Below are 21,177 nucleotides of genomic sequence, written 5' to 3' on the forward strand. Positions count from 1 at the left end.
TAATTCTTTGCATGGCTAGTATATTTTGATTGAATGCCAGACACTATATGTGTTATGCTGTTAATTTTCTTTTTACTTTAAAAATATTAGTTTTCATTTGGGGTAGCTATTGAGTTTCCTCTGGATTATGCTGATATTTTGGAGGAATTATTTTAAAATTTGTTTAGAATCCTGGAGTACCCTATCTCTAGAGCTACTTTAACCATTCTAATACTTTTTTCCCAAAGTTGACAATATATTTGTACTTTGGTTGGACAGAATTCAAATGACTATGTGAACTGTAGGAACCATTCGCCTTATAGCTCCCAGCAGTTGCTCTGTGGATGGACTTGTAAAATTTCACCCTCACACTTGTGGATTAATATTCTACCAAAAGCTCAAGAGGACACCTTTGCAAATTTCTGGACCAAGTTTTCTGTGTAGTTTTCTATTATCTGATGATTTGCCCTGATTATTTCAGGTACATGTACCTCTCTGAGTTCCTATTTGTCTCTTCAAATCAAGGTCATGACTATGCTCTGCTTGTGATTCCCCTCCTTACTCTGTGTTCCAGACTTTTGCCTCCAGGCAGTAATCACTGCCAACTGCAGAGCTCATGTAACCATTTTTCTCGCCTCTCAGGGATCATTGTACTATGCTGCGTGATTTTCAATGTTTTGAGATAATTACTTTACATATTTTGGTTAGTTTTTAACTTTTTATAATGCGGAGGTAAATCTGGTAACAGTCACTTTAGCAGAAATATAAGTTGAATTTTAGCAATATTTGAATGCCATCAACAAAATGGAAAGAATGCGAGAGAAAAATAAGAGGCAAGTAGGTCTCCGACATTTTAATACTGAGAAACTGGAAGGATGAAGGTACCCTCAACTGAGGTAGGAGTTTGTGGAAGAAGGAGGTTTTTAGAAAAAAACTCATTTTGGCTATGTTAATTATGAGATAATTTTTAGCTAGTCGAATAAAAATATTGAGTAATCCATTAGATGTACAGTCTTCCCAATTCAAGAGAGACATTGGCTACAGATATATTTGGAGCTAAGAGTCTAGATGGTACTAATGTACTCTATAAAACTCTATGTGGTCACAAGGGGAACCAGAATAGATGGCAAAGGGTAGAAGTCCCATGACCAAGCCCAGGGCACTCCATCATGAAAAGAAAACGTGTCCTGGGAGCACCCTGGTGGGTGAGGCAACTAGTGTGAGGAAGGTGAGCAGCCTGTGAGGAGCCAGGCTGGAGCTGGAGCTGGGGTGCTAAGCTGCCTTGTCCTTCATGATGAGAGATTTGAGGCTCTTCTCTCTCCTCTATGTAATCGATAGTTTGAATGGTGAAGAGTTGGCCAACAGTGGCAAAATTCTCCAGGATCTTGCCGAGGTAATTAAGGAGTCTATCTGGGGTATTTGTCTGCACCACTCAAAACAAATGCTCAAATCCAGGGAAGAAGGGAGGAGCAGCATTGGAGAATAGAAAGTGGAGTCCTGGTGCATCAGAGAGAGTATAGTATGGAGCAGAAGCAGGAGAATGACCACATATTGTCACTGGAATTTTCCAGTACTGCACTTGGAATGGCAGAGTATTTTGGGTCAGTCTCTTCTTGTTTCATTGAATGTTTCTTCCTGTGTTTCAGTCAGTAGCAGCACAAGTGATAGGTGATACAACACCACATGGAGATGTTTGGCCGTGGTAGGAATTCTTCCTTACTTTGATTCTCAGGGCTCATTGGTGCTCCCCCTGTCTTGCTTAACAAAGTTGACCACGCTGTTGGTTTGAAGATACAGCTGATATGACATTTGAAATATCAGGAAGGAAGCCTCATCCATTCCTCGCTGTCAGTAAAACAATTACTTATGTGCTCTTCAGCTGTTTGCTGTATGCTCTTTTCTTCATGCAGAGGATATTCATAAGTCTCTTTCCCATCTATCTCATTGGTCATCTAGTTGGTCTTTTGCGTATGTCTCTGCTCACTATACTGCTTTGAATATCTCTAGTTCAATAACGGAATCAAAACACACCAGTGGTTGTCAAACCTAGAAAAAAAGACTGTCTTTACTAGCTTAGATTTGGTTTGCCCTTGGCATTCCTCATAGCAGTGCAGTCCTCGCAAATTGTTGGTGGCTGTCTCTTCTCTATCCTCTTTCCTTTCTTTATTATCAGCTTAAGAAATGGCAAAGAGCCAGTCGCACCTCTTTGTGGTGGTCTTCTTAGGTAAGAGACTCTTATATCAGACTGCCTACAGTGTGCCCTGAGCTCAGCCTTCACAGAGGAGTTCCATCTGTGTCCTGTTAACTGAAGGCTGTTGCAGGTTGCTGAGTAACCTGCACTCCAGGGGGGATGATGATATGAAGGACTCTGTGGCAACTCTTCTCTCCTCTTCACCCCTCCCCACCCTCTGAGAGGCAGGACCCATTCTGCCAAGGACCCTCTGGACATTCCCTTCTCACCAGGGAATTGGGATTTTTGTTTCTAGTGCACAAAGAGAATAATCTTTCTGACATCAGTCTGTGATGGTTCCTCCCACAGGTGAGCCAGACAGGACAGGACCACAGGTTTTTCTACAGTTCTTCTTTAGCATTTGCCAGACCAGTGCCTGGACTGATATTTTGGTTTATCTCTCTGTGCCATTGACCCTCCAACCTCTCCTCCTGCCTTCCACAACCCTTGGATGGATGGATTTTGTAATTCTAGCTGTTATATTTTTGTAGATTTGCAATTTTTTTTTCTATGAAGCACATTCATAGGCTATGGGGGGTGAAGGAATGTCCCAGTTGTTCGATGTCACACTCTTCACAGCCACCACTGTCTTGTATTCTGAAACTCAGGTTAGGTTTTAGTCTCTCTTGCTCCACTGGGAATAAAAAGGACCAAAACATCCTGCAGAGATGGGATAGGAGGAAAAACCTCCTTGCAGAAAGATCTGCTGGGTTTTGAGGAGTGATTTTCTTTCTTTTTCAAGGAAGATCTTTTCTTGCTGGTACATTTAATGCTCCCCAACTCTGGGGAAGTACCAGTTTTGGACAAGTGTCACTATAACAGAATACTCAGAGACCCTGAATTTTTCAAAACAGGAAATCAGAAATTCACTGTTGGGCACTGCCAAGTCTGTCTGGTATTTCAAAGAAATACTGAGTACAGCAAATAGAAACTGAAGGAGTAAACTTATTAAATCCCAAACCTCTGATTGCTTAGGATTTTTCTGTCATTTTAAAAGACTAAGTGGCGGGGGAGGGGGGCATGGCACAGGTGAAAAACAATTGTACAATTTTAAAATGTCACCATTAAGTCTCTTCTATGCTACATGACCCCTATCCCATGTACACACAACAACGAGCCTGCCCCAGTGACCAGCATGACCATTGGTGATTCACTTTACCTGTGTTTCTGCCTCTTCACATGTAGTGAACCAGGTGAACTGATAATATCCAAGATCTCTTTTAGATTTAGATCTCTTCTACCTTTTTCACCTATAAAGGCTATTTCAATCAGACAGAAAACTTAAAATTTAAGTTCCAAGTTCTTTCAGTAATGCTCGACAAAGGTAATTTAAATAAATTAAAAAATTGTAAAGACACATCAAATTAATGGCTCTGAGATTTTAAGGTCTATTTTATTACTTGAAAATTATAGCAAAAAATAAAGCAGCAAAGATCAAGATTAAAAGTAGAAAAAAGAGTAGGTGGTAGACTATATAATTTTATAGAAAGTTAAGAAATACACAGATTAACAAATGAGTTTAATATCAAAATGCCAAAGAAAGAATCTGAAATGGATAATTGAAGGTCAAGAGTAAGCCAGAGAAACTTTGACTAAGCAGCCGTACTATACAGAACAGGAAGAAATACAGGAGATATAAATCTATTAAAAATGTTTATTTAAACTAATGAAGGCTATAAAACTTGTGATGACTAAAATAAAGAGTAGAGAAGCTAACTAGCATTTACTGATACCTGTTATCTGTCAAGCATTTGGCCAGGTGACCTACATCTCCTATGTAATTTGTAAGTTTATTAAATAATTAAAAAAAAAAAAAACTAAGCCCATCATGAATAATTACTGTTTGTTATGTATAAATATCGAAGATTCAAGGAAGTCTTGGTTGGTGGTTCTGAATTCAGTAGGATTTCTGTGTAGGCTTGTCATCTGTTTGAATTGTTTCTCAGGTGATTGTGATACATAGCCAAACCTGAAAATCACTGATAGAACATACATCCTTCACATTGGGAGAGCTGTGGAGATGTGGGAAGACCTCAGGAAAAGCTGGACAATAGAAAGGGGAAGGGAAATAAAAGCAGTGCTGGACTGGACCAGACCTTGCCTTAATGTGAATTTTAATTAGAATAAAACTGGAGAGGAAGATAATGTCATAATTGACTGGTCATAACTACTGGTCAGGGAAATATCAGAACTGGCAAAGTTAGGCTAGATGGTTAAAGAGTTCTGAGGGGAATAAGTACAAATTAGGATATACCAAAATTTCCACCCAGGTTTATATCTGAGTCTTTCTGAGATATAAGAGCAGGCACCTCAGGCAGGTACCAGAGTTAAGGTCTACAGAAGCCAGGCAGTACATGGGCCATTCTTCAGAGTGTGTTGTGGGGAGAGGGTATGGAAGCAACAAAAATTAGGCAGGTTAACAGGGTCCCAGACAAGGGGATGGAGTCCAGAACTCTGTGGATTTTATAGTCACCAGGAACTAGAAAACACATGAGTCAGGAACCCGTACCTAGTAAATGGAAAGACAGAGTGACATTGAGGGGAAAAATTGAAGTTTAGCAGGTATGCACCTAGGAGTCAACACCAAGACCCCAGAGTCCAGGCCACTCCCGTGTAGAAGACAAGCCCATGCATTTCAAAGGCTGTTGACCTGTTCTGAATCCCAACTTTGCCACTTATACTGGTGTAAACTTGGCCAAGTATTGTAACCTCTACGAGATTTAATTTTCTACCTGTTAGATGGGAATCAAAATAATAGTATCTTCCCCATAGGGTTTTTGTTAGGATTAATTGAAGTAAGATATGTATATACCTCACAACAAAGAACGACTGAAAAGTGTTAACTGATGGTTTTGTTACCATGAGCTGGTGAGGAAGACTAACTTGGCAGTGGCTATAGAACTTTTTGTGGGGAGTGGGGTTGGGAGTGGAGGTGTGAAGAGCAGGAGAAACCTAAGTTGAGAAGACAAATAGGAAATGAGAACTTGAACTATGGAGGTGGAAGAGGGGCTTTTAAGTCACATGGAAAGGACAGGTTAATAGGTTTTGGTGACGGGCTGTGGAGAAGCAACAGCCCTGTCAAAGCTGCAACAAGAGTTTAAGACTTAGTGACTGGGATAATTACGGTAATTGTGACAGAAATAGGAAGTTTGCTAGGGAGAGAGGGTTCGGGGAGAAGAGAAAACTGAGTCAGATAGTAGGATTTAAAGTTAAAACATAGAGACTAGGTCCAAGCCCAAGAGTGTTGGGATCTATCCCTAAAGAGCTGGGAGGGATAATAAGTTCATGAGGAGAGACAGAAACATGGAGAGGAGCCTTGAGAGGAAGGCCCATAAAGTGGACGCAGCGAAGTAGAGACACACGGAGGGAGAGCAAAACTGGGACTTGAGGTGGGAGCTCCAGCAGCATAGAGTGCAGTGAAAACCAAAGAAGAAATAAACAACAGCGTTACAGCTAGAAGTTGGTGGACCTTCCAGAAGGAACCCTGATGAGGCGTGCAGACACCCAGGAACAGATCACACACATTGAGTGCATATGGAAGAAACAGCCGCACTCAAGCCTCAGCCTTTCTCTTTGCTGAAACAAGAGTTAGCAGGTGATCTCTCAGTTCCTTTCCACCTGTGAAATGCTATGCAGAACCAGAGTGTTGGGGCAGAAACCAGGTTGTGTGCAATTAGAGACACAGTGCTTTTAAAAGGAGAAAGTGAGTGAAGACTGTATTTCTCAGAATATTTAAGGTAAAAGGAACTTGTATAACAGTTTTAAGGACTAGCAAAGTCAAAGAAAAGTGATTCAGTAACCATAGGTGCAGAGCACTGCACTGTGTTCCAGCAGAAAAATAGAGCAGGCTAAAAGAATGAGCAAGGTAGAAAAAATCAGCTAAATCTTATGAGAGATGCCCTTTCTTTCTGAGAGTCTCTATGAAACTCTGGTTCTTACAAATTGAATTGAATCCACCAAAGGCTACAGAGGTAAGAGAACAAGGATCATGGAGTGCCGTGGAAACCAAGTAAGTCCTTTTTGGAAAGTATAAATACACATTTAAATATCTTAGGGTTTGGCTTAACTGCTTATGATTTCCCATGGACTGGTTTTAAAACTACGTTCTCATTTTTATATACTATATTCACCTTGTAAATTATAGAACATTAAGTTTGTTCCTTGCCACTAAAGAGTTCAGTCTGCAACTGTTTGTATATGTAAAGTGTGCTTGAGACTTCATATTCATGGAGTTTAAGATGAAATGAAGTTTAATTGAGCAGTCAAAGACTGGAATTATTGTGATGTGTTGGCAATGACAAAACTAACAGTTTCTTTGTTACAGCAATTTACTTCACTATAAAATTTTTCCATATAAAAGTAATCTCAGTCTAAGGGCTCTACAATACACGAAAGCACATTTAAAGGAAAATAGTTTAGAAAAATCTCTCAGTAGATAGTCATTCAGATCATTTAGTGGGCTTGGACCTTTAACAACAAACAGAAGATTTCTTCAAAGAAAAATTTTTCTCAGGAAAAGACGATTGCTTTTTCATGGATGATGATATGATTAAGAAAATGTTTTGTGTTCAAGAACGAAAACCTTGGACTTAACAAAAACCCATTGAATTCTAGCCCAGACGATCTGTCTGGATTTTGATTTAACATTTACCAAGTTATCTGATATACAGATCTAGGTAGGCATTGCCAGACATAGCTCAGTACTGTGAGATTAGAGTTTCGGAATTTATTTCTTCCCTTAGGTCACACCAACTTTAGTTTAAGCATAGTTTTCTTCCAAAAGGCAAAATTGGCCCTCGTCAGATTACTTAATTTACTATAAAACAAAGACAATAGGAAGTCTTAATTTTGATATTCAGGAAAGTTTCTTGGTAGCTAAACCACAGATCTTTATTTAGTAGGTTAATAATAACTTTTTTTTGTAGAGAGTTTGAATATTTACAAATCATTTCAATGCAAATCATCTCGTTACCTCTTTATAATCATCCTCAGAGGTAGTTATTACTCTCACTTTCTAGATGGGGAAAACAGCTCACCTGAGGTTGTTCAATTAGTAAATGATTCAGAATATAAGTCTGCTGCTACCGCAGCACCATGCATTTTCTACTTTACATAATCCATTCATCTGTCCTTTCATTTATTAAATACTAGTTGAGTGCAAGAGAGAGAGAGAGAGAACACCGAAAGGCATGTCTTCCTCACAACTCTATGAGTTTCTCCTATACAAATAGTTTGAATTTCAGTCATAATCCTCCAAAAATGATCCCTACTATTTCTAGCAAATTAAACGATAGCCCGTAAGTATAATTATAATTCTAGAGATGGTTTTACTAAGAACCAGTATGAAAATAAATACAAGCAAGTGTTATTTTCTGGATTCCTAAGGTGACTTGGGGTGGGAGATGGAGTCAAAAGAGTCCTAGGGGCTGAGAAATTTGCACAGAAGACAACATGAAGAGAAGACCAAGAGACAGGTGAGTGGAGAGAATCCAATGATTTGCTGCTGTACATGATTCTTTCTTCCTGGATCCATGTCTGGTCGGGAAAAGGGTGACCACTTTCTTTGAATCTATAAGCATGATACCTAATCTGAAAATTAAAATGGAAACTGTCAAGGAAATATCCAGGACATGTTGTTGACATAGACATGTAGTTGATACTCCAGAGCTGAATTAAACATTGAACCCACGGACTTTTAGTTGGTTAGACCTTTAGAATTTCTCCCATGGTCTTTAGACTTGCAAGGGTTAATATAATAAAGCATGGATTTTTGGCGGGGCGGAGGGGGGCTGTGATTTTAATATATTTAAAGTTAAAACCATGCTAATGTTCTAGAACTGTGGTTCTCAAAATTTAAATGTGCATTCTCCATAATAAGATTATCCTAATAAGAACCAGTCCATTTTATCTTTTTTTTTTTACTTCCTAGATAAGTCCTTTTTGAGCATCTGCTAAGTGCAAGGCACTTTGCTGGGTTCTATGGAGAATATAAAGATGAATATTACCTCAGTTTTTAATTGTTGTTTCTTTAACTCTGAAAATATTAATGTGAAGCACTTGTGAAACACAAGAGTCTTAATTGAAATTACTTGAGTGTTTAGATTTCTTTACCTAATATTTGATGTATTCATTAAGGCAAAGTAAGCACATTTAATATTCAAGCCACAGTGTTTAACATCTCAGTTCAATAAGTATTGTCTCACATATTCCCTGGATTCCACACTATTATTTGCAGATAGGTAAAACCTCCTTTCATCATTAATCTCATTTGAGACTCAGGGTCATGGCTATTAACACCAACTACTTGCAGAATTTTCTGTGGTGCTTTAGAAAAACAAGGACCTCCCACTGGACCCCTCGGTGTTGGCTTGGGACAGGGCTTGGTATCCACTGGTTTTATGCTCCACAGAGGATTTTAATGCTCAGCCAATGAAAAAATTACTAGCCTCATGAAAATTATTTTGCTTATGACCTCTTCTTTTGCATTTCAAAATCTTGTTTCTATGCAGTTTCTCATAAAACTAAACATAGACCTTCCTTATCGCCTAATAATTTTACTCCTAGTTACTCAAAACAAATAAGTATATTTGTCCACAAAAGGATATGTACAAGAATGTTTATGAGACTTTGTTAATAATAGCTCAATAAAAGAAAAATGGGAAAAAACATACGGTATACTCATACAATGGGATTAAAAGGAACAGACTACTGATAGATCAACAAGACTAAATATCGAAAACATGTTAAATAAAAGAAGCATTACACACACAAGAAAAACTCCAAACTGCATGCAGGATCATCCTATTCTTCCTAAGTTCTAGAACAGGCAAAAGTAATTTATGGCGGAAAATAATCAGAACAATGATTTACTTGGAGGGGTTGGTGATTGGGAAAGGCCAAGAGGATGGATGCTTTGCAAGGTAATAGCAGTATTCTGTTTATTAATAGAAATTTGGTTACACAGATGCATGCACTTATCAAAATTCATAACATGCTACACTTAAGATTTATGCATTGGGTTTTATGTAACATTTACCTTAAAAGGAAAAAATAGATATTTAAACTCTGATGATATCTATGTTGAAGTATTTAGGGAGGTAATGTACAGAAACTGATATTGATGGATGTAAAAATGAGGTAGATTGATGGATATAGAACAGGATAGATAGATAAGAATGTAATAAAGTAAATAAAATAAAACATTAATATGGAATCTAGATAATGGGTATATTTTTGTTCACTATAAAAAATTGGTTCAACTTTTTTGTATATTTTAAAATTTACAAGATTAAATATAAATTTAGGAAAACATTTGAAAACATTTCTATCATCTTTAAGGTGGCTAGTATTATTCTAAGTGCTTTATACATGTTAACTCATTTATTTTGCATAAGTCTTTTGACAGAGTGGCTAGTTGTCCACCAAATTCATTTCCTCCTCTTTCTGGTCACACAACTATTTTCTAACCAGTTATATGCTTAAATGTGGTCGCATGACTGAGTTTTGGGCAATGGAAGGGACGTGGAAGGGATGTGCACCATTATCAGGCCTGACCCATAAAAACCTTTCCTGACTGAGACCGAATGAAATGTCAAAACCTTGGTGCCTCATGTTGATGGAAGTAGAACTACAACATGGAGAGGCCTTGACTCACTGAAGCAGTATGCTTGCCTATATGAAATATTCGTTTTGGACTTTCTGTTAGAAATGTACTTCTCCTAGTTAACATAGATATTTGTAGTTTTATCTATTATACTAGCCAGTCTCAATCTAGCTTGTACATAATTCTACATGATAGGAACTATTAGTATCTTTATTTAACACATAAACACACAGTCCAGAAGTCAGACAGCTCAGCAGACACCATGGATTTGGCTCCTGACCCCTGGCCTAGACTCCTAAGTATTACATTATTGTGCTTCTTTCCTCCTTGACAGTACAGATATAAGATAAATAATTGTTTGTTTGTTTCTCCTTCAAGCAAATGATAACTCAGTGGCAGTGGATCACCTTTTAAAATACAAATTTGTATTCTCAGAAGCAGACTTTTCTTAATAATGACTTAGCAAGCTGGTCAGCCAATTCTTTCCCATGTCAGTCAGGATATTTCAGCCAGCTGGAAGCTGCCAGGTATACAGTGTCTGAGGAAGGCAGGAAGGAAGAAGAGGACATAAATACCAGCATCATAGACCTTTGAAGATATGCTATTTCCACTGTCAGTCTAAATAATTTTCAAAAGGGAAGAGTCTTTACCCATTGTATTTAGCTTTATTGGCACCTTTTTGGTTGTTATTTCCTGTGGCCCTCAAGAAGTCATTTCAAATTAGAGAGGATTGGGTTCTCTTCTTTGACCCCCACTGACTATGTCTCATCAGTAGTGATAATAGCAGAAAAGGGAATTTATTCTCTCCAGATCAATAATAACCATGTGTATTGATTTACTGAACTCCTGGTAATGAATCAGGTGTCTGCAGGACCCAAAACGTAAAAAAGGGAGTGGCCAGAAAAGACCACTGATATTTTGCCGAACTGAGTTTTGATGGGTTCATTGTATCCCAAAGAAATAGAGTTAATGCCTAAAATACAGCATATGATTCTGCAATATGCAGATACAGGAAGCAAAAAATAAATAAAAAATTATATACAGACCTATTACTCTGGTGTCTCTGGAACCTGTGCTAACCATCAGGCTCCTAATTACCAGATGCCATGCAGCTTTGAATGACATTTAGGAAATTACCAAAGTCCCCAAATTCACATTTAAAGAGAATAACAAAGTACACAGCAATATCAAATAAGCTTGTGAATCAAACACAGAAGCCAATAAAATCTGCCCATGCCTCATCTGTTTTCATGTTTGTGATTCATTATCCAGTCACTGAATGTGAAAATAAATCCATATAGATTCTTTAATTTTTTATGTGTAGTCATAGGATGCAAGGCAACAAACAGTTGACAAGAAAACTATTGCCAATCATTCTAAATACTAATAGTTAAAAATCTGTGAGCATCTAGATGATGTGAAATAGATTAGATTTCAAAATAAAATCTTCAACTTTCTCAAGATAACTGGCATCAGAATAGACATTAACCAACCTTACACTTCAAACTTTAACTTTAAAAAACTTTTACAATCTGAGCCTGAGTAAAACAATGGCATTTTGTGAAGACGTTGACACTGCTCGCAGTTTTTTCCTTTCATGTCAGAGGTTGGGGTTTGATTTGCAAGCATATGTCAGTTGGGCCCCAGAGATCACCATGCTGATGTGCGGCCCTTTGGCACTGCTCTATTGGTCACTGTGGTGAAGAAGGATTGGATTCCAGACTCTTGGCTCTGCTCTACCACAGAATTTCTGAGGGGCAATATTTACTTAACTACCCAACTCCTAAATAGTGTCCCCACCAAAAATCATGTCTACCCAGAACCCCAGAATATGACTTATTTGGAAATAGGGCTTTTGCAGATATAATCAAGTTAAGATATGGCAATACTGAATTAGAGTGGGCCCTAAGCCTAGTATGCATGGTGTCCTTAAAATAGGAGAAAATGGAGACAGAAAGACTCACGAAAAGAAGGCCACATGATGAGAGGCAGAGATTGGAGTGGTGTGTCTTCAATTCAAGGAACACCAAAGATTGCCAGCAACCACCAACAGCTAGGAAGAGGCAGGGAAGGAGCTCTGGAACCTTTAGAGAAAGCATGGTCTGCCAACACCTTGATTTCAGACTGCTAGCCTCTAAAACTGTAACACAAAAAAGTCTATTGTTTTAAGCTACTCAGTGTGTGGTACTTTGTATGACAAGCCTAGGATCTAATACAGGAAATATATGGTAAAGAGATAATGTTTTCAAAGATTTATTACTAAATATTTGAAATAAAATCAATGTGAAATATACAATGGGTTTTTCTTCTTGCTCTCAAGCCATCCTCCAAAAGTAAAAAAAGAAACGTATTTTTTTTCTGAGTCTGTAGCTGCAGATATTATCTAGTCGACTGTAGGCCATTGCTCACTCTATTATCGTGTCTTAAGGAATAAAGGTCTTCCCGTGGTAAAGGGTAGGCAGAGGGTAGAAGAGGCCCCAGGGCCTCTTCTCTCAGTGACCAGCAAAAGCTTCTGAGATTGTGCCTGTGAGACTCTGAATATGAGATCACCCTCATGGGTTAAAATCTCAAAGAACAGTGGCATCTCTTTGCAAAAAACATTTAGCATCTGGCTCCAGAACATGTGTTTGTCATGCCACTTGTTGTATGAGCTTGTATGGGTTATCTAACCTTCCGAATTCTTAATTTCATCACCTATAAAGTGGAAACAATGGTATTGCCTGTAATGTTGGATTATTTAGACAATTAAAAAAGTTAATACATGAAAAGTGCTTAGGTGATAGCTGGCACTCAAAATCACTTAACCAATGGCAGTTGTTTTTATTGTCTATCGCCACCCCAAATGTTGCAGAAGGAACTCTGGCAGTTAGTTTACTTTCTTTTCTTTCTTCCTTCCTTCCTTCCTTCCTTCCTTCCTTCCTTCCTTCCTTGTAGATGAACAGTCTATTTCCATGCCTTTATTTTTTATTTTTCTTTCTCTCTTTCTCAACGCCTACAGCACCCAATATTCCTAGGTGGCAGTCTCCCATCCAAGTACTAACCAGGCCTGACACTGCTTAGCTTCCGAGATCAGATGAGATCAGGCACAATCAGTGTGGCATGGCTATAGACTTGGCAGTTAGATTTAATCCATGAAAATTCTAAGCTTATACAGTATCACTTCCCAGTCCAAAAGGTATATAAGTATACAAAATAAAACTCAGTAAATGTTATATTTTTCATTGCTTATATATGGTATACCAATTTGGAAAACATTTTCTGAAGGACAAGTTTGATGTGGAGGATACCAAGGCCCAGGAGACATTTCACTTGACTTCTGTTTCCAAATGACTACAAGAAAAAAGCCTGGTGTGGGTCTGAGACAAGTGTTACTATGTTGCCCACATATTTTATCCACCAGTATAAAACCACAGTGTAAAGGAGTTATCTCTCTGGTAAATAACATTGCGTGCCTCTTGACACAAGCAACGTCATAGCTTTCTGAACACTGACAAGGAGATCATATGTGCATTATAAAGAAACCTTTTATTTCACTTTGTATTATATAGACAGAGCACTCTTGACCTTTAGTTTAGGCTTAGGGCCAATTTTAAGTGACACATAGAGTTGATACAACCAGTAGAATTGGTACCAAGTTTTCCTCCTAAAACACAGAGGATTCTGATTTCATTGGCATCTGAACCAGCCCGTTGCGAGGCTGACAGGACATCTTAGTAAACACAAGTATCTTAATTGAAAATTTGATCTGAAGTAGATATTATCTTTCTCTTTTTAGTGCATAAAGAAACTAGGACTGAGAACTGTCAATTAACACGTTTAAAGTCACAAAGCCACTAATTGGAAGTGATTCCAAATCCAAATGTCTGACTCCTAAAACCATGATCTTTCAACTTTCCCCCACATTGTCAGTGATTACAGTTGTATAATTTGATAAAATAATGTTTAGGCATTGAAGATTATATGCTATGATAAACTTATTTTTAACTATAAGCTATTATGGTAGGGAAACTATCCACATCTAAAAGAAACTTATTTTCTGTCTCTTTTTAAAATGTCTATATTCATTGCTTATTTCCATTGTTAATAAATTAATTGCAGTGTTATTTCTCACTACTCAGCTGTATTTTAGTTGTGTTCGTTATCTCCAGTTTAAGGTTCAGTTTATGGTTCCGCAGGAGGGAAGGGGATTTAATGTGAGTTTCTTAGAAGCCTTAGTATTTATTTCTATTCCTTGGAAAAGATGTGAATTAGTGCATCAATAAGATTGGGAAGAAGAACTAAATCTGCTCAAGATGCTTCTTATCACTAAGAAGTAGTTTTTTCCATCTGCTGTGTGGAAAGGTGAACTGGGAAGTTTTGAGTAGAGGAAGGTGGGGATAAAACTGACTGCTCTGTCTGTGTTCCAGTTATTGTTGCTACGTAACAAAGTGTCACAGAACATGGAGGTGTAAAACAGCCATTTTATTATGCTCATTGATTTGTGGGTGAGGAATTTGGAAACAGCAAAGATAGCTGGCTGTTTCACAATGTCTGGGTTCTCAGCTGGGAGTCACTTTATAGCTAGGGACTGGAATCACATGGAGGTACCTTTACGCACTTGCGTGGCAATCGATGCCTTCTGTTGGCTGGGGCTTCAGCTGGGCACTTACACCTACCCTCAGCTTCTCCATGAAGCCTCTCAGCAAAGGCTCGTTTGAGCTTCCTCACAAGATGGCAGCTGGTTCCAAGAGCAAGTATCCCAGGAAAGAAAGGCAGAAGTAAATGGTGTTTTATGATTTAGTCTCAGAAGTCACATGGCATCATTTTCACAATATTCAATATTAGTACAATATTGAAACAGTAACACTGGTTAATCCAGGTTCAAGGGAGAGAGACTCAGAACTATATGAGAAGAATGCCAAGATCACATTGTATGATGATCACTTAAAATAAGAGATATTGTCATGTCATTTTGGAAAATATAGTCTGCTACAATGAGTCAGATCTTAAAAATATGCTTTTAATAGTTTGTAAATCATGTGATTCTCCAATAGCAGAAGCATGAAAGGAATCAGAGATCTAGAATTATTTGCCGGTTAAACTATTCAAATGATGCATGGGTCTCATCCTAGAGCCCATGAAACTTGGTTGTACTGTATATCAATTTTTTATGGCTGGATCTTTGTTTTTTTCTGTATTACTATGACATAGAAAGTGTGATGTAAGATGGTGAATATTTTACCCATTTATTGCTAACCATTAGTATCTGTTTCATGAAAATGGAAAGAAAGACACTAGCAAAGCCTGGTCAAGTAGATGTAGCCAAGAAAACTCAGTTTAACATGCAGCTGAATCACTAAACATGAAAGCCTAACAATTCCTGAAAGCAATTCATCAATAAAGACAACTTTGACCTGCAATTTTTTTTTTTATTGCCTGACAAATAGTTCTTTGGTGGAGAAGGTGTTGTTTAAGATCTTAATTTTATTTGAACTGATATTTGAATGACATAATCAAGAAATTTTTCATAAGTCAAATAAATTTTGTCTGAGTACTGAGCTAAATGAAAATACCCTCTATTTCTTAAAAAGTAGTCCTGAGAAACAAATACTTATGTCCAGAGGTACAATTTCAAAATATAACCTAGAACATTGAGATCTACTTTTAAATCTGAAAATAAAGTTAGGGGTAAAAATATCATAGAATAAAGAAAGCATAAGTGACAAAGTACCTTGAGAGGGTTATCTTATTATAGTGTGTTCATCTAAGTAGAATTCCAATGTGAAAACAGGCTATGAAAAAATACCTTCCAGTTTTTTAAAAAAAGGTTGGCACTAAGAAAATAATCTATTCACTGTTTATTGGTGCACTATTCCTCAAATTACCTCAGAATATAAACATTCCTAATTTTCACCTAAGTGGAAGCATGCGCCAGCTGGCAGATGTCATAGTTTTGTGTGGGATTATAAGGAAGAGTGGTAGAAGCCTATCTCTGTATACAGAGTGAAGACACATTATTTTATCTTTTCACATCTCTGTCTCTGCATCATTTCTTCTCCATGCCAGTAAAATGCCTAGATCTATCCTCTTCAAAATGGTGTCTAATTTAGACCTGGTAGTTACAGGATAAATTTAGGTACAAATAGCCATTGTATGATGGAGTCTTGTCTTTATGGAAAATGCAAAATGATTAAGATGTGGAAGATATGGAAGGTATAAGAAAATAATTTAGTCAGCAGAAGGAAGCAATTGTACATTGTGTTTTGTATTAACAGCGAAATTTTTAGTGTTATTCCTAATATCTGCAAATATTAATTTTATTCCAACAGATGTCACCTTGTATTATTTATAAAATATTGTCAGTGTTAGAACTCTTTATAACTATTACTTTGTTGCTTATGTGTTTAATTGCACTTACTTATTTTAAGAATATTCTATTCTCTTTTATTATTAGAAAATTTATAAATTTGGATACTAATTGATATTTAGAATTAATAATTAGCAATATAAATATTTTTAGTGTGGGTTTTCTTCTTGGCAATACGTAAATCTGGAGCCTGTTCCCAGAACAGGAGGTGAGAAGTGACTGAGTTGTCAGAATGCTTGTCCCTCAACCCTGTGGAAGCCTATGCTAATGATACTGCTGCTCTGATTCTCCACTCATCCTAGACCTCAGCTCTCCCCCACCTGCAAATACTTTTTACATGCATATTATTTTCAAAGCTACTGTCCCTATTTTTCTATTCCCACCAGATTTTCTCCCTTCCTTTCTGTAGAATCATTGAGTAAAGGGTAAACATTTGACTAGATGGATATTGTGGTAGATAGCTGTTGTTTTCTTTCCAGAGTCCCTTTTCTCTTCTCTGGTAATAGAGTCCCTCTTTCTAATGGAAATCTATTCTGTGAGGTTCAAGGAAAACTAATTCTTCCTTACTTCTCCTAGCTAATAGATACATGGGGCTAGGGAGAACATGTAACTGAGGCCTGGCCAATCGTGTAACTTCATCCTCCACTCCTATCCCGTGATAATAACTGATGCAGGTATAGGGAAATTAAAATCTCTTCTTTTAGATATATGGGTGCTTGAAATGAGGGTGTCTCTATGTTCCTCAGATATCATGAGCAGTATGAACCATACGAACCTGGAGCTGCCAGTACCATACTTAGAGATTGCCAGAAAATGAAGTCACTATAGAAGGCGCTAGAACAAAGAAATGAGGAAACAGAGCCCTGACATCATCATTTAGGCATCGAATCCATCCGCATCCATCATCTGAGACACTCAGTGTCTCTGAACTACATCACAGGTGAAGTCCCCACACCTTGTGAGCCAGTATCTGGGTACTCCACTTCCAGTGAGAAAGTGACCAGGTCAGTCCTTCTTGGTCCCAGTACAAACCATCACTTACAGGAGAGAGCAACAGATGATGATAAGGCAGTCTGTCAGAAATTAATAACTTTTAGGTTTGAGGAAGGAAAGAAAGCCCTAGGACTAGTCTTCTCGCCATGCTGGAAGACCAAACCCCTGTGTCTCACATGCTAGAACACTAGGCCCTCTTCCCGGGACATGGTAGTGTCCAGATTTTATTTTGCAGCTGCTGGTTGTACAACCACAAAATGAGTTGTGTCCTTACTACCCATTAGACCTCATGTGTCCATCATATGTCAGGTGGCTTTGGGAAGCATCCCACAGGGAATAATGTGATTTTAGAATGAGAAGAAATCATAGAAATAACTGAATCCATTATTTTTGCAGTGACACTTATTGAGAATAATAAGTATTATATTAACTAACACTTAATCAATGCTAATTATAGTTATATGAGCCCAACAACTCTATGTAGTAGATATTTTATTTTTGGTCAATATTTTACAGAGGCGACTATAACACAGAAGAGATAATACATTGCATAAGACCATAAAAATCTCAACTAGAGCTAAGATTTAAATCCAGTCAGTCTAATTCCCGAGTCTAGATTTTATCCTCCCAGTCTCATCTATTAGAACTCACCGACCTCCCATGAACACAACTCTGAGAGGTCCCAACATTTTGCATGGAATAATCACATTTTGTCCCACCTCTGCCAGTTAATATGAGTCTCTGGTAAGTTTACTTGGCATCTCCATTTCATACAACTAAATCACAGCCTCGTTGAGTGGATTAATTTAGGACATGTAAAATTATATAGCAATAAATATAAGGTGTTGTAATTATTTGTACTAGCTATAGCAGCACTGCTATTTTTAAATCAAAGCTTAACTGATATTTTCCTCTAAGAAAATAACTCTCAGATTAGAACAGCATATTTTTAGCCTGAATTTCTGGTTGCAGTACATTAGGACATAGAAATATCCAATTTTATTGACAGTTTCAAGGATATGAAGTAGAGACCTCTGAGACTTTAGGAGTGGTTCTCTGATTCTTCTTTGCCATATTAGACATGGATTCTCTTCCTCTAAATAATAGTTGAGGTTTCTCATGAAGTTGCAGATCACCTCAAAAAGCAAGAACATTTAAATTATGAAACACGTCCATCTTATACCTCCCAAACCATAAACCTGCATATAAAATACAGACTTATTACAAATAATCCCCTAGTGAAGGACATCCTGCTAAGAGCATTCTGTAGGTAAGATCTCTTCTACCTAGCAAAACTCATTATTTATCAGAGTTCAGATGAGAAGGATATTAGACAGTCACCTGTCTTCTTTCTTCTCAACACCTGGTAGAGGAGACTCATGCACAAGGGGAGTACATTGGTTTCAGACCAGCTACTTCAACTCTTTCTTCCCAGTTCCATTAAAAATAAATAAAAGCAACTACACTGGATCATGTAGTTTAGTCTGTTTTACACACACTTTTATAGCATAGCTCATAATTATCAATGTCTCATCCTCTGGTATAATTTAAAGCTTTGTTGTTTTCTAAGTTATTTGGCTTCCAACATATTGGCTTCCTTGACCATTTCAAACTCAAGCCACTTAAATTACTTACTATTTAATTGCCATTTTAACTATCTCCAAATATTGGAATACTGTTACTTTCACTTTTCTAGTAGTTTCAAGTGTAACAAAGAAATTATAAAAATACATCAAGTAGACCGGTAGATGTCCTTTTAGAAGTTTGCATTCCACTAATGTGTGCCCCCATTGCCATACATTGTAATTACTTTCTTAATTGCTTGGCTTTCTTTCGTAAACATCTAAAGTTTATCTGTTTTGTTTACCTGTCTATCCAGAATCTAGCATAGTTTCTGGCATGAATATGAGTTAACATCTTCTTAAGCACCAATTATTAAAAAGATTTAATTATAATACATTTGTTACTGTTATCACTAGTTCCCACAAGCCTGGAGACCATCAGCAAGAATGTTTAGTGCTGCAAACTAATTACAGAGAGGAGAAGATATCACATTTCCTAAAACTCGCTACATATTGAGTTTTCTCTCAAGTCAAATATATTGACAATTTCCATCAAAAATAAATTTCTACGTACATCGTATTCCACATACTCAGATATTTTTACAATGAAATACATAGCATCTAGCCTAAGTTTCTTGTTTTAAATTAAAAACTATTTCTTCCTTAGACTTTTTCTAATATATTTTTGTCCCTCTTTTATTAAGTAAGCCAAATAATCCATAAAATGGAAGTTTATAACACCCTTGAGCTTTAATCACATCTGAAGTTATCAATTAAAGGTAAACAGTAATAAGAAATGTCTTTTTTAAATGGGAATAGGATCTGCTAGTGTGTTCTTGCCAGTTATCAAGAGGAGTCTCTTTACTTCCTTTCCCTAAGTGTTTGCTTCTACTTGTAAAAACCAAGTCTTTTGTCAGGATACTGGTTTTATTTCATTTTATTTTATTTTATTATTTATTTTTTATTAAATTTATTGGTGGTAACATCGGTTAATAATATCAAATATATTTCAGGTGTACAACTTTATAATATGACATCTGTATACTCTATTGTATGCTCACCACCTGAAGTCTAGTTTCCCAAGGTCACCATGTATTTGACCACTGTCACATCTTCATCTTTCCCCCACCCCTTTCACCTCTGGTATCTATGTCTGTACCTATGACTTTGGTTTTTTGTTTGTTTTATTTGTTCATTTGTTGTTCTCTTTGCTTTATGCCCCACATATAAGTGAAATTATATGGTTCTTGTCCTTTTCCATCTCAGTTATTTCGCTTAGCACAATACTCTTAACACCCATTCATGTTGTTGCAAATGCCAATATTTCATCTACTTTATGGCTGAGTAGTATTTCATTGTATATATGTACCACATCTTCTTTATCCAGTAATCCATAAAAGAACACTTAGGTTGGTTCCATGTCTTGGCTAGTGTGAACAATGCTGCAATGAACATGGGGATATATATATCTTTACAAATAAGTGTTTTCCAGTTTGGGGGAATAGATATCCAGAAGAGGTATTGCTGGGTCATATAGTAGATCTATTCTTAATATTTAACGGAAACTTCATAATGTTTTCCATAATCGCTGCACCAATTTACATTACCACCAGTAGTGTACAAGGGTTCCTTTTTCTTCATATCCTCTCCAACACTTCATATATCTTGTCTTATTGATAATACCTATTCTAACAGGTGTGAGGCTGTATTTCATTGTGTTCCTAATTTGCATTTTCCTTATTACTAGTTATGATGTCCTCTGTATGTTCTCCTTGGAAAATTATCTTTTCAGGTCCTCTATCCATTTTTTTAAATTGAATCTTTTTATTATTAACTTACATGAGTTCTTTATGTATTATGATATTAGTCCCTTATCGGAGGTATCATTTACAAATATCTTCTCACATTAATTTAGTTGCCTTTTGTTTTCTTTTTCTTTTTAAAAATTTTTTAAAATTAAGTTTATTGGGATAACATTGGCTAATACAATCATATAATTTTCGGGTGTACATTATCATTTGACATCTGTATATTCTACTGTGTGTTTACCACCCAAAGTCCAGTTTCCTTCAGCTACCATATATTTGATCCACTTTACCCCATCTACTTCCCCTCTACCCCCTATATTCAACTCCCTTTACCCTGTCTACTTCTCCCCTCCTCCCCACCCTCTACCCTCTGATAACCACTAGTCTTTTGTCCATGTCCTTGAGTCTCTGTTCGTCCTTAAACTAAAATTTTTAAATATTGACAACTGAATAGAAGAATCTGCAAAGGAAAACATGAGTGAATATAATCTAACTTATCAAGTTTTTCTTTTCCGAAACTAGAAGGCATCGTTCCTCTGTGAACTTCATCCATTCGCATTTAAGAACCTTCAAATTTAGAGTTAAATGTTTCTTCTTATTCTCCCATTTCTCCTAGGAGCAGTGCTGATTGATTACTGAGTTGATTCTTATTTTCC

At 37.0% G+C, this 21,177-nt stretch overlaps 2 pseudogenes; one reads left to right on the forward strand and one right to left on the reverse strand.

Annotated features, from left to right (window-relative positions):
• The first annotated feature begins 1,273 nt into the window (after positions 1-1,273).
• LOC102883018 lies at positions 1,274-2,157 on the forward strand (annotated as a pseudogene).
• Positions 2,158-12,801: 10,644 nt separating this feature from the next.
• LOC112472653 lies at positions 12,802-12,923 on the reverse strand (annotated as a pseudogene).
• Between the last annotated feature and the right edge of the window lie 8,254 nt (positions 12,924-21,177).

The sequence above is a fragment of the Pteropus alecto genome, unplaced genomic scaffold, assembly GCF_000325575.1.
Source record: "Pteropus alecto unplaced genomic scaffold, ASM32557v1 scaffold87, whole genome shotgun sequence".
Taxonomy (NCBI): Eukaryota; Metazoa; Chordata; class Mammalia; order Chiroptera; family Pteropodidae; genus Pteropus; species Pteropus alecto.